The sequence below is a fragment of the Triturus cristatus genome, chromosome 8 (genome assembly GCF_964204655.1).
Source record: "Triturus cristatus chromosome 8, aTriCri1.1, whole genome shotgun sequence".
Taxonomy (NCBI): Eukaryota; Metazoa; Chordata; class Amphibia; order Caudata; family Salamandridae; genus Triturus; species Triturus cristatus.
The window spans coordinates 1,417,988,606-1,418,002,611 of record NC_140591.1 but is presented as its reverse complement, the minus strand read 5'-3'; positions in this window follow the sequence as shown (position 1 = coordinate 1,418,002,611).

Genomic DNA, 14,006 nt, shown 5'->3' with positions numbered 1-14,006 from the left:
ACATGTACGCATCGTCATACAACGATTACAACACAACGGATTATATGTCAAGTTGGAGAAAAGCGTCTTTCACGCCGTTGCGGTTGAGTTTCTGGGACACATCATCACTCCTGAGGGGATTACCATGGTCACCAAGAAGGTCGAGGCTATACTGCAATGGCCTTCCCCTGCTTCCGTGAAACAAGTACAACGATTCCTGGGGTTTGCTAACTACTACCGCCGTTTCATCACTGGGTTCTCTAGGATCGTCACCCCCATATCATGCTTACTGCACAAAGGCGTCCGCTTTGGATGGGACCATAAGGCCGAACATGCCTTCCAAACCCTGAAGACAAGGTTCACTACAGCCCCTGTCTTAATACATCCCGACCCAGAGCGGCCTTTCATAGTGGAAGCCGATGCCTCCCAAGACGCCCTGGGAGGGGTGCTGTCCCAAAGAGATACCAACACGATCCTGTTGCACCCCATGGCGTACTACTCCAGGAGACTACAGCCAGCAGAGCGTAATTACACGATCTCTGACCGTGAACTATTGGCCATAAAGGCCACCTTCGAGGAATGGCGCCAGTACCTCAAAGATGCTAAACATCCAGTAACCATATACACAGACTATAGGAACCTCCAGTTCCTTCGTTCTGCACGGGCCCTGACCTCTCGGCAGCTGCGTTGGACCTTATTCTTCAACGAGTATGATTTTCTCATCACGTATCGACCCAGCAAGGACAATGCCAAGGCCGATGCTCTGTCACGTCTCGAGGATACTGAAGACATCACACCCATCGTTGAACCGGCTTCAATCATTCCGAAATGTTGTTTCCAGGGGCTCGTCCTGTCTTCTGGCTTTTTAACCCAACTACACGATGACTTGCAACAGAAGGACACCCTATCTTGGATAGGTGAACATAAAGGGCTCACCGCTCTGGAATAATTCATATTCCGAGGAGATCGTTATTTCTTACCTCTACCAACCCACCAACAACAGGCCCGATACATGTGCCATGATCATCCCCTATCCAACCACCCAGGCCGTCATAAGACTATGGACCTACTGCTGAGGCATTTCTGGTGGCCTACCATGGACGCTGACGTGCACACCTATATAGCACGCTGCGCCATCTGCGCACAGGGAAAAAGCACATCTCAACCCTCAGTGGGATTGTTGCATCCTATCCCTGTACCTCCGTACCCTTGGCATACCATCTCTATGGACTTTGTGGTTGAGCTGCCCAGAACTAAGGTGGGATGCACCACCATTCTCACCATAGTGGACCACCTCTCCAAGATGGCTCATTTCGTTCCCCTGACGAAACTACCCGCAGCAGCTGACTTGGCAGTGATCGTCATGCACAACGTGGTGCGATTACATGGTATCCTGTCCGTTGTGATCACGGACAGAGGCTCCCAGTTCGTGTCCAAGTTTTGGAATGAAGTATGCCGCATTCTGCACATGGACATGCGCTTGTCCACAGCATATCACCCCCAGACCGATGGACAGGCGGAGAGGACCAATCAGACCTTAGAGCAATATCTCCGATGTTTATTGCTGTCTGTGGAAAAAGACTGGTCGGAGGTACTATGGCTGCTGGAATACGCCTACAATAACAGCAAACATTCCGCTATACGCATGTCCCCATTCTTTTGCCTCCAAGGGCGTCATCCCCGTACCGTTCCCTGGGAGGAGCCACTGAACAGTCCCTTACCCACAGTGCAGGCTTAACATGGCTTTCTTTGTGATCTCTGGCAACAAGCCCGATTTGAGTTGGCCAAAGCTAAGGAATCCTACAAACTGTCCGCAGATAGGCACAGACAGGCAGAGCCACGGTACAAGGCAGGTGACAGGGTGTGGGTTTCCATACGGCATCTCAACGCTCATGGTTCCAAGAAACTGCTGCCCCGATACGTGGGTCCCTACGTCATTGCAAAGGTGGTCAACTGTGGTTCCATGAAACTATCTCTTCCCCCTCACATGAAAGTCCATCCTGTGTTTCACGTTTTCCTCCTACGGGCCACGCACCCTAACTGTGTGGCCTCCTCTCCTCCTTCTCCCGTTCTTCGGGGCGACCACATTGAGTACGAGGTCCGGGCTATTCTTGACTCTCGGAGGACCCGGGGGCGGCTCTACTATCTGGTGGACTGGAAAGGGTATGGTCTGGAGGAGAGGTCTTGGGAGCCCTTGTCGCATGTCCGCCACGCTTCCCGGTTGGTTCGGGCCTTCCATATAGGTCATCCCGGTAGTCCTCGCCCTGCTACCCCGGTGTGATCGGCCGGCTGTGGGGTGGGGGTCTTGTTTGGTGGTGGGTGCTGGCATGGTTACGCGCAGTGGCATTGCCGCCGCACTCACGCAGAGCGTCACTACCGCAGCCCAAGGGGAAATCGGGTTAGCGGTCTATGCTCCTGGAACCGGAAGCGGACATCACCATGCCTCACTTCCGGGCGGACGCGCTTAACAGACGGGGATTCCGGCTGCCCCAGCGCTTTGGATTCACGTCGATGCCACAACAGAAGACACGCTGATCCTGAAACCAACCTCCTTCAGGTATCGTACCTTGCGAGGTTTCTCCATTCTCTGGTGCCATTTGTGACTGTTGCTGCCTGCCAAGCGCCAGTGGCATCCCCGTAGAAGCCTCGTTCCTTGCCACTTGCACACAGGTGTGTGTTAGGTGGGCTACTCTGTAGGCCAACTTTATTAATTGCGCAGGAGCGCTGGTTTTGTTATTGTGGTTCTCACGTGCAAGGGCGCTGACTGGCCTGGACTGTCCTAATGTACAGGCGTCTTACGAGCCTGTTTATCTCAGTAGAAGCCTCGTTCCTTGTTCCTTGCCACTTGCACACAGGTGTGTGTTAGGTGGGCTACTCTGCAGGCCAACTTTATTATTTGCGCAGAAGCGCTGGTTTTGTTTCTTATTTTGGTTCTCACACGCCAGAGCATTTCCCCGTGCGCATATGAGCATATTGGTTACTGCCGCAGGAGTGCTGGTTTGTCGTTTGCCCGGATGTCTCAACAGGTCTCACGAATAAGGTAATCCCGTAGTCAAGTGGGTCTGACAATCCTTAGAGCGGTAGGGAGGTTTGGGATGCATTGTAGTAACAGTTGTTCCCTTATCATCCTATACAGACCTAGCTTCAAGGAAGACTCCAGAGACGTAGTGAGGCCCCCAGACTTGTTACCTGTACTTCTCCTTGTCTGGCTTCTACCCCTGGTACCCCCTCTATCCTAGTCAGTATCCACGCGTTACTAGGGTAAGTTGGGAGACGGTGGTGGTGGTTCATGTCGCCTCTGCAGGATCGCCTCACAAGTATAAGGTAAGACTTGTGGGACTCTGACAGTTCCTTGTAGAATATATCATTTGTCATCACAAACTCAACAACTGGGGCAGTCAGGGCCGGACTGGCTGTAGCGGGCACCGGGCGTTTCCCCGGTCGGCCACCATGGTGGGGGTTGGTTTTAGGCTCCTGGGGGCCATTTTTGTTACCGGGTCCGGCAATATCGACCCCCTGTAGCAAAATCAGCCGAAACCGGCCCTAGCAAACAGCTCGGCCTCACTCCCCTCAACCCCAGGGGGCCAGTCGGGCAGTTTGCCAGGGCCAGTTTTGGTTCCCAGTCCGGCCCTGGTGGCAGTCATCACCATCAACAATAGGAACCCATGAATTGACCCATGAGTAAACCTTACTGAAATAGGCAGCAAGGAAAGAAAGATAGTGCAGTAATGGTGACCACATAACTAGCCACACTGACAAGCCATTCACATAGCCACATCAAAACTGGAAAACAAGCACCCCATTGCAGTGCAGGGTACCAGGACGGAGTAGAGCTGGGTTTAAGGTGTGGGAAGAGCATAGCTTCAAAAGCGAGCAGTAAAGGGTGCAGCAAAAGAGCTGCACGAGGTGGCAGTTTAGAGTAATGTGGGGTTCCAAAAGTAGGAGCTGCCCAGTGGGCCAGAGGATTAGGGCCTGGTTCAAGGGGCGCACTGCATGGTGTAAGTGGGGATGCAGCTCAGGGTATCAAGTTGGGGACCTGGCAGGTTGCAGTGGGAGCACTGCAGGACAGTAGAGGCCCATCGATAAGGGCGCAGGGGACACCTTTTGGACATTAAGCGTGTCTGTCAGGCTGAGTAATGGTCAGCCTGACAAACACTCTTTATTTTCATGTCAGGCAGCCATGAGCTAGACATGCGCTAAATGCGCAGGCTCCTGGCTGCCTGAGCTGAACTTTGCTGGGCTGAGGATGTCACAGCTAGTGTGGGCATGACCTCTTCAGCTTGGCAAAGGTCCTTGATGGCCTCCACCTCATGACGAAGGGGAGCGTCAGTGACAGCCTCGTACACTGAAGCTTCAGTTTTAAACCCTAAAGTGCCCTGGGCCACATGTCTGTCACTGACACCGCATCTGACACTGCATCACTGAGTGGGTGGAGTCAGCAGTTTGTCTGACCCCATCCTCCTCTGTGACGAGGTAGGGACTGCTGCCTCCCTTCATTTGCTGACCCAGGATCAGCCAATGAGGGGAGGCAGCAGTCCCAACACTCCTGGTACCTCTCCCCGAGAGTTGCAGCAGGTAAGTGTTGTGTTTTAATTGGCTGGTGTGTGCGTATATGTATAAATGTATGTGTATTTGTGAATGAGTGTTGTGAATGGGTGTGTGTGTGTGCGCATGTCTGAATTTGAATGCATCGTTGTGAGTGTGCATGTGTGTGCTTGTGGGCCCCTACTCCCCCTCTAAGATGTTCTTACCGGCTGCCACTGATTCAGGATACCAGAGGAGCACTCAAGATGCCGGGGGAGGAGTCCATTGTGCCAGTGGGAGCAGCACAGTATGCAATGTTGAACCAGTGAAGGGAAACGGTGGGGTGCAGCTCTAGATGGACCGTAAAAGTTAAATGATGGATGCCTCTGTCAATTCTCAACATTAAAAGACATTTATGGTAATACATTCTTGATGAAATCATGTAAAATGGCTGAGACGAAAAATAAGAGGTTTCCTACTGCATCGTAAAAGCATGCAGGAGTATTGTGAACATGGAAATGTGAAAACGTAAAATAATGATAGAAACAATGATGATTTACCTATGCATGTAAACACGTGATTTGAGAATGTAAACTAATTACCATATAAAATATGGTAATGATAACTTCAAAATGTGTTTAAAATGAATCAATGTCTGTATATCAAAGCACATGAAATGATTAAAAGGACTTAATTCAGAAATAATCGTTAGTATGAAACCTTACAGCTTATGGTGAGGTAAACACGTGTACTTCAGAGTGACACGTAAACATTTTGTTTTGAAAATTATAAACATGCAAATAATCTTTAGTAGTGCCTAATATTGACATGTAACTTCTAAAAGAAGAAGAATAATTGAACTAATTAAGAAAATGTAAATACTTATATGAATGTGTGTTTTATATTAATCATAACATGACAATGTTTCAGCGAATTTTCATGTAGGCCTCGGATGCTTTTCCTTGCTTGTTCAAAAGGCCAAATCTAGCTAAAGTAGTCACTTTAGACGCTGTGAGAACTTTTCATGGTTTCTTTCCTGTGCTCTAGGACAAAGAACTTTCTTTTGATTCAGCAACGCTTTTGACAGAAATGTATCGATAAAATTACAAACCCAGAGAGCGAGCGTCTGGGAGCGGACAGACAGTGAACAAAGTGTATTTTCTTACTTCCGAGGAAAGGATTTAAATATAAAATAAATGAATTTGATGATTTTGCAAAAGGATTACTTAATGCTTCTGGATTTTTAGTGAGGTATTGACCACACCATTAGCAGCCCACTGTGGATGACCAATGGATATCATATGAAATGACAAAAAGGATACTTTGTGGGCGTAAACTGAAAACATTTGAACGTATAATTGCCCTTTGGAGGAGGAGTCTGGGCTGGCTCTTATCTTTCTATTTCCCTGCCTGGCATGCTGTCGGACTGACTCTGATTTCCCTTTAATGCCAAACCATTGAACTGAACTTTCCTGAACTGACTATAACCTGCACTTTTACGGCTGGTAAGATGTGCAGGAGATAACCTTTCGGCTGAAGGGTTTACTGACATTTTTCTGTGGCACGCTGTGCTTCAACTCTGCATATTTGGTTTGTATGATATACATTCTGAATCTTGATTTTTCCTTTTTTTTTTTTATTATTTTATTTTTGAATATTTTGCACAGGGAAATCAAGAGAAACATTATTACATTGAGAAAAAAAGAAGAAAAAAGAAAAAAAAAAAAAATTAACAAAGAAGGCACAAAAAAGAAACCAAGTAATCACTGCAAATTCCATTTTACAAAAACAGAATTAAGTCCCAAAATACAAAGTGTAGAACACAGAGTTATAACTTCATCATTACACCTCATCGGTTTCCCAGATCGGGCCCCAAACCCGAAGGCCTCTTCTTTTAGCCCTTTTCCCTTTACATTTATAAAGTGCCTTCTCTAAATTAAAAACATGATGAAGTCTTGCGTACCATTCATGAAATGTGGTTGATTCGGCATCCTTCCAATGAGTTGCAATAATTAAGCGGAAGATGGCAGAAACCATAAAGCAAAAATAGGCTTGGGAAGAATCCAAACATAGGCTACCATCAATCCCTGTCAGAATCAGAGTGGGAGTTAATCGTACTAAGCCCCCAATGATTTGATTGAGAAATTCCTCTATCTTTGATTTCAGATTATCCAGTTGATTACACCCACTGAACATATGGATCATGTCGGCCGGACCTTCTTTACATCTGGGGCACCAGTCAGTTTCCCTTTTCCCCCAACTAAAAAGTTTGGCGGGGGTATAATAAAGCCTAAACAAAGTTTTAAAGTGTTGAGCTTTAAGATTAGCTGCGAGAAATATTTTCTTTGATAAATACAGTGACCGACAAATGTCGACATCAGGGTCCCCAAGCAAACCTGCCCAAACGGATTCAGAGCTGGCAATATCATCCTTGTTGGCATTCAACAAAATTAGGTATAAGTCTTTTACCCGTGGCTGCCTATGTCCAAGCCAGTCAAGTATCGGAATATTATCAAATCCAGTTATTTGAACCATTGCAACTTTGATAATCTCCCTGAATTGTAAATATTTAAAGAATGTCTTGGTATCCAACCCAAATTGAATTTGAAGCTCTTCAAAGAATTTTAGTTCAGCCTGCCCAATTAGATCTCCAATTACATTAATGCCAGCCTGTTCCCAAGTTTTCCCAAGATTATCATAAAATAAAGATGGGAACTGTGACGATCCCCAGATAGCATGGTATCTATGCAACTTAGGAATCCTCAGCAGTTTACTAATTTTATACCAGACATTCCAAGCGGTTCTAACAATTTTAAATCGTGTTCTTTTATAATAGCAACCATCCAATTGCCTTAATAAAACACCCGGTGCATAATCCCCTAAGGCCAACTCATAAATAGAAGGAGGAGAATCACTGCAATCATTCGTCAATGTAGTTCCTACAAGATATTTTGGGCGGAACAAGATGATCATTTGCTGCAGCGTCACAGCCCAAAAATAATATAACATATGTGGGATAGCAAGCCCGCCACGATTTTGGGGGAGAGTCATACATTTTATTGATCTCCTGATCTTTTTATATCCCCATATAAACTGAGAGAATATCCCTTCAATTTTTGTAAAAAACTTTTTAGGGGGTTCAATTGGAATGCATCTTAAAAGATAATACATTTTAGGAAACATCGTCATTTTAATAGTGTTAGCCCGTCCAATGATAGAGATGTGTAATTTGTCTAAGCGCTTTAAATCTGTGCTGATCTTAGTTAATAGCTGTGTCAAATTGATATCCCAAATATTTGCAACCTCTGCGCTTATATTTATCCCTAGATAAATAGTCTCCAGAGACCTCCGAGCATCCTTAAACAAAATATTGCTAGAGCAGACAATCTTTGTTTTAGCTGTATTCAGCCTGTAACCAGACTGCCGACCAAATTCTAATGCCTGAGCCTCAATGCGGACCAAAGCAGCCTGAGGGTCAGAAGTAACTATGGCGATGTCATCCGCATATGCTAAAACTTTAGTGCTAAGTCCCCTAACCACTATAGGTTGAATAGCCTGATCATTAAGCAAAGCTCTAATCAGCGGATCAATATATAGAGCAAACAGAATCGGGGAACATGGGCAGCCCTGTCTAGTGCCCCGTGAGATCTTAATCCTCCCAGATTCCATCCCCATCATTTGTATTTTGGCATATGGTTGCATATACATAGCCTTTATAGCCGTCAGGATAGAGGGGCCAAATCCATTACTAGTTAAGGTCTGCCATAAAAAGGCCCACTCCACCTGATCAAAGGCTTTCTGAGCATCTAACAAAATCAGAGCCATTTGACCCCCGATCTGTTCAGTAATATTAAATAAAGAGATCACCCGACGTACATGATCAGTTGTTCCTCGAGCAGGAATAAATCCATGCTGCCATGGGCTAACCAGGGAAGCTATTATTTTTGACATTCTATTGGCTATAATTTTAGAATATATTTTCTCGTCGGTATTTATCAAGGAGATTGGTCTGTACGAGGCCGGATCCGAAGGCGGTTTCCCTTTTTTCAGAAAGACAATTAAATTAGTATCCTTCCAAGACTGAGGTGTGGTGCCATGATATTGTACTGCTAAAAACAAATCTAGTAACATATGTGCTAGTTCCGACTGTAAAGCTTTATAAATTTCTACCGGAATTGCATCTGGACCTGCAGCCTTGCCCGATGCCATGGACTGTAATGCCTCATTAACTTCAGCCTGAGTGAATTCTTTTTCTAATTCCTGTATAATTATAGGGAGGGGGGTAATTAAGCGCTGCCCTGCTACCATTGATGGATCAGTCTGAGATTTATAGACCTCCCCATAGAATTCAGCAAAAACCTGAAGAATATCCTGAGGGTCCGTTGCCATATTCCCATTCCGCCGTTTAATCTCCGGGATATTATTAGCAGACGACCTCTGTTTCAGGCAAGATGGCGGCTGAGTGAGGCGTGAGCTGCTGCAGCCGATTGTGCTCTCCCGAAAAAAGCTGCATTAGTGCAAAATATGTTAATATCCCCAACCGGAGGATGTGATATCTGAGCGCGAAGATAACAACAGACAAACAACTCAATGTTTGAAGACGCAAGTGGTGGCATCAAGTACTTACGCGGCTGTGCTTCGGCGTTGGTCCGATACTCGGAGCAGCTGCTTCATCGAGTGGAGCATATCGAGAGGCTCTGTGCTCTTCATTCGCCAGCCGCTGCTTTCACTCCTGTTCCTGCTATGGGGCTGAAATCCGTTACGAAAGGTGGAGCTGCGGCAGAACGTCGGGGGCTTCCCTTCGAGGCTGACATCCCTCCGCGCGGCCGGAGGCAGAAGCTTAACGCTCTCTCGGAGACCTCGGTGGACCGGAAGGGGAAGGGTGGGAGCACTCAGCCCCAGCCACAGCGGCCCTCAGTATCCGTTGTTGATTTGCTCAGAGGGCAAGCTACACAGGCTGTTACGACTTCCACCAACAGCAAGGGCAAAGGACTGGCTGGCGAGGAAGGCGTCTCTGAGAAGATGCACAAGGAGCCGGGTAAGGAGCCGGGTAAGGAGCTGAGTGGGGGATAGAGGGGCAGAAGGAGCCCACGTTAAATCCGCAGCTGTATACGGATATGGACTGCTCAGCCAAGGCATTATCTAACCCTCCTGCTGAGGCTCATTCCAGGCAAGAGGCAACGTCATCTATAGACCCTCAGCCATACGCTGTGACTGATAAGCAGAATTCAGGCCCGGATCAGTCACAGGAAGTCACCCAGGGGTATTCGGTATTTGTTGGAGCTACTGAAGAGGGGGGTAAATCTACACCCCTGTCCCTTTGCCCAGACACCAGGGATGCCAGGGATGCCGGACAGCTCGAAGCCTTGATGGAGAAAGATCAGTGCACCCCTCCGCAGATGGTAGATCATGGCTCAAAATTTAAAAGGAGCTTTAAGGGCAACCGGACCCCACGGCGGGAGTGGGATAAAGATCGAGATTCAGAGGCAAATGATTTCTTCTCCTTGTCTGACGTAACTTGGTCTGATGCTGCCTCTGATTCAGGTGGGGAAACTTTGTCTAGCGACGAGCCGCAATTTCAATGTAAGGCTAAGGTACCCTCGGGATCTGGAGCGACGGTACGATCCATGAGTCTATGCCCTAAGAGCTGCGAAGGCCAAAGCCAGGCAACCCTGAACTGGGATTATGCACTCGGGGATCAACTGATGGGTACTATTAAACCTAAGGCAAATACAGGGTCGGAAACAGGGCTTGGGCCGGCTCCTCCAACATTAGAGTCTATTATGCAGTGCGTAGTCGCACATCGAGAGGAATCCCGGATGGAAAGCAAGAGGTCGCAGAACGCCTATCGCAAACTTCAAGGGGCAATCCGGAAAGTCGCAAAAACTTGCAAAGACATAAGCGATCGCATGACTGATATTGAGTCTCGGACAGAAGCCCTGGAATTAGAAGCGGACGGCTCTAAGGGTCAAGTAGATGCTCATGAGGCCCGACTCATGGATATACAGTGGAAGCTGGAGGAGGGGGAAAATTACCAGCGTAGGAACAACTTGAGATTTTTGGGAATTCCGGAGGGCAAGGAAGGGTCGGACCCCCGCACGTACATTGTTCAATTAATGCAGACCTCTCTGCCAGATTTGGTTGGTTGGGATTGGCACAGGGAGGTGCAAAGTGCACATCGGGTTCCTTTCTCTATTGGGCAACCGGTACCACCTAATGCTAAACCCAGGGCGCTACTGGTTTACTTTGGGAACTTTTTATTAAGGCAGAGTGTTTTTGAAAGAGCCAGGCCAGAAGCCCAATTAAAAGCTGAGGGGTTTTCTTTTTTCGTTAGACCCGATTTCTGCCATGTTACCGTGGAGCGCCGGTGGCGCTTACGCCAGATGATTAAGCCTTTCCAAGAGAAGGGAGCTCAGGCCTTTCTCTTAAACCCTGCTCGCCTAAAAATAATCTGGAGGGATACTACAAGCTTTTTTACGTCTGAGATTAAGGCTAAGGAGTTTTTGGATTCTGGTGGTAAGGCTGCATCTTAGGGATAATTAACCTAATAGCGTATATTTGCTTTTCTTTCCTTCCTTTGCCGTTCCCCTTTTTCAGCTGGACGGGCGGGATATAGATATATAGGATTATGTGGGGTTGCCCGATATGGGAGGTTTCTTTGGCGCACTAGGGGTATTACTACGTTAGGTTTGTCTCGTTTTCGGGAGAGCACAATATTCATCCACTACAGACCTGGTGGGTCTGTTGCCTTCATTTACAGGGTGGGTGGGACGGGTGGGGTGGGTGGGGTGCTGTGGGTTAGGGAATGGGGTGGGAAGGGATGGGGCTGAAGAAAATAAGCCAGGGAAATCAGGCAAAAGGTACAGGTTGATTGTAATTGAGTTACTAAAATGTTTAATATCACTGCATTGTAATAAAATTTACTATGATGGGTAAGCTGAGAATCTGCTCCTTGAACATAGGGGGGCTTAACGATGCTGGCAAGCGGCATAGATCCGCAGAAGTTATTCGCTCATGGGGGGTGGACGTTATTTGTCAACAGGAAACCCATATTCCTTTTCAGAAGAAAAGCCTAAATAACATTCCTGGATATAAGCAGACGATCTGCTCCTCACAGACTTCTACTACAAGAGGTGTGGCTATTCATACCTCCACTCGGATGCCTGAAGTGGAGAGAACCCTATCAGATAAGTGGGGGCGATGGGCTATAGCCTATTTACCTTGCAGAGTCACCATATGTACTATCTATGGCTCCAATTTTGATGATTCTGACCTATGGGTCAAGCTGGAGCTTGAGCTAACAGCCTGGCCCTCTCCACTTATAATCTGTGGGGATTTTAACATTCATCTAGGCTTATCAGATATTTTTTCGGTAAGCTATGACGGGAGGAAACCACGGGTATTTAAGGCCCTTAAAGCCTTAGCAGCGAGCCATGGATTAGCTGATGTGTGGACTCGTAAAGGAGTAGGTGACGCTGGCTATACCTACTTTTCCTGTCCCCATCAGAAATACGTTAGGCTTGACTATTTTTTTATATCTACCTCCCTAATAGATCGTGCTAATATACGTAAGCTTCCAAAGATCCTATCAGATCATAATCCCTTGATACTTGAGCTAGACCTTCCGGAACATTTGAATCGCCCTAGTAAATGGTCCTTTGATAGGAAACTTTTGGTAACAGAAGGCTTTCTTGATCATCTTAAGGGATGGACCACGCAATTCTTTGAAGCTAATCGGTATAGTGCATCGAGGGAAGTCGTTTGGGATACTTTTAAAGCTTGCCTAAGGGGGGAAATTATTAGCTTTGCTGGACATCTTACGGCAGAGCATAGGAGGACTGTGCAAAAACTCATGATTGAACTCTCAACGAATGAGGTAGCTCATCTCCAAACTATTGAAAGTAAACAGAAGGATGCAGCGAAGCTAATTGAATTAGAAGTTATAAGGGTCAAAGCCAAACTGAATGGAATATATAACAGTAGGAATGCTAAAATATATCAAGCTCGTGTCAGGGATAATTATGAATATGGGGAAAAGACTGGAAGACATCTAGCATTAAAATTGAATCTTGATTTTTCCTACGTATCTCTCTAGGCAACCAGTAAATATTTTCTTTTGTTGCATCTGTATGGCATTGTGTGGATAATTTTATTAATTGACTGTTATTAAATCTGTTTATGAAATGCGATTTCTTGCTTCCAGACCATTCAAATTAAGGCTTTAGATAAATGATTTACATGAGCAACTTTATTGTAATTTCATCATTCTTGGAGTGAAATTTCTTGTTGCATGGACATTGGTGATAACTGTGAATTGGTGATGGTTATCAGCATATATTTGGCATATCCTATTCCAGGTCCTCATAAGGAATTGCCTCACGTTCTCTAAATATCCAAGTCCCTGTTGGCACACATAAAAGATCAATTGGAGGACCAATGGTTAAAGGAATTTATGTTATGGGCCTAGTGAATGTAATGATCTAATCAAGAACATCGTAGTGTGATAAAATTGTATCCAGTCTTCCGCTGGAACACTCTCATGCCCACACTCATTCCTGACAACCTCTCCACAGAGTTGCCAAGATGTTGCACGTCAGGCAAAAGTGCCAAATTCAGTGCTGTGTTGTTTTTATTTTATATTCTGTTGCTTTTAAGGGGGAAATGCAAAAGTACATGTACTAGATTCGAAAGAATAGAAACAGAACTGGAAAAGGTGTTAAAGCCACTATGATATGACATGGATCATCTGTTCCCTATTCTGCACGTGACACTCACTCACTGTTCCTCAGGTCTGCCACACTGGAGAGGTGAGCATGGCTGTTGCCTTTCATGGCAAGGAGCTGATGATTTTCATGTGCCGGCAACTCCCAATTGTTGAAGCTAAACAAAATCTTATTTTAGGTATCACCAGCTTAAACATCCTCCAGCCATTACAATTTATTGGGGAAAATGAATAGAAAAAAAAGATGATACAAAAAAAAGAAGAAATACAGCAAGTTCTGAAATGCAGAACATCAAAATTAAGAATAAATCCTAAAGAGTGTGATAGAAACATCAGCAACACTTAAAGAAAATCTAGTCTAGTGCAATGTAAAATCTACCATGTACCACAGGTCCCTCGGAAGCTTCAAACGTAGATAGTGTTTGCTTACCATTAACTTATATAGAAACGTCTCCAATTCCATATATTTTGCCCACCATGGCCACATGTTAGGAGGATCAGTGCTGTTCCAATATGACGCAGTACAAAGCCTCGCGATAACTACTTTAATGAATGTAGCTTCAGCAGTCAGGTGAATTGTATCGCCAACACGTGACTATAAGGCTTGAGTCGGAAGAAAATTCTGTCTATGAAACATATATTCAGTTTGACTGATATTTTGCTCCAAGACTATGTGATAGTGCAGAACATACCAAATGTATGAGCTAGTCCGCGTCCTCCATAAAGCATCTAGGACACCGAAAGCTCTTGTGACATCCCCAATAAAATAACCTATCCAGGC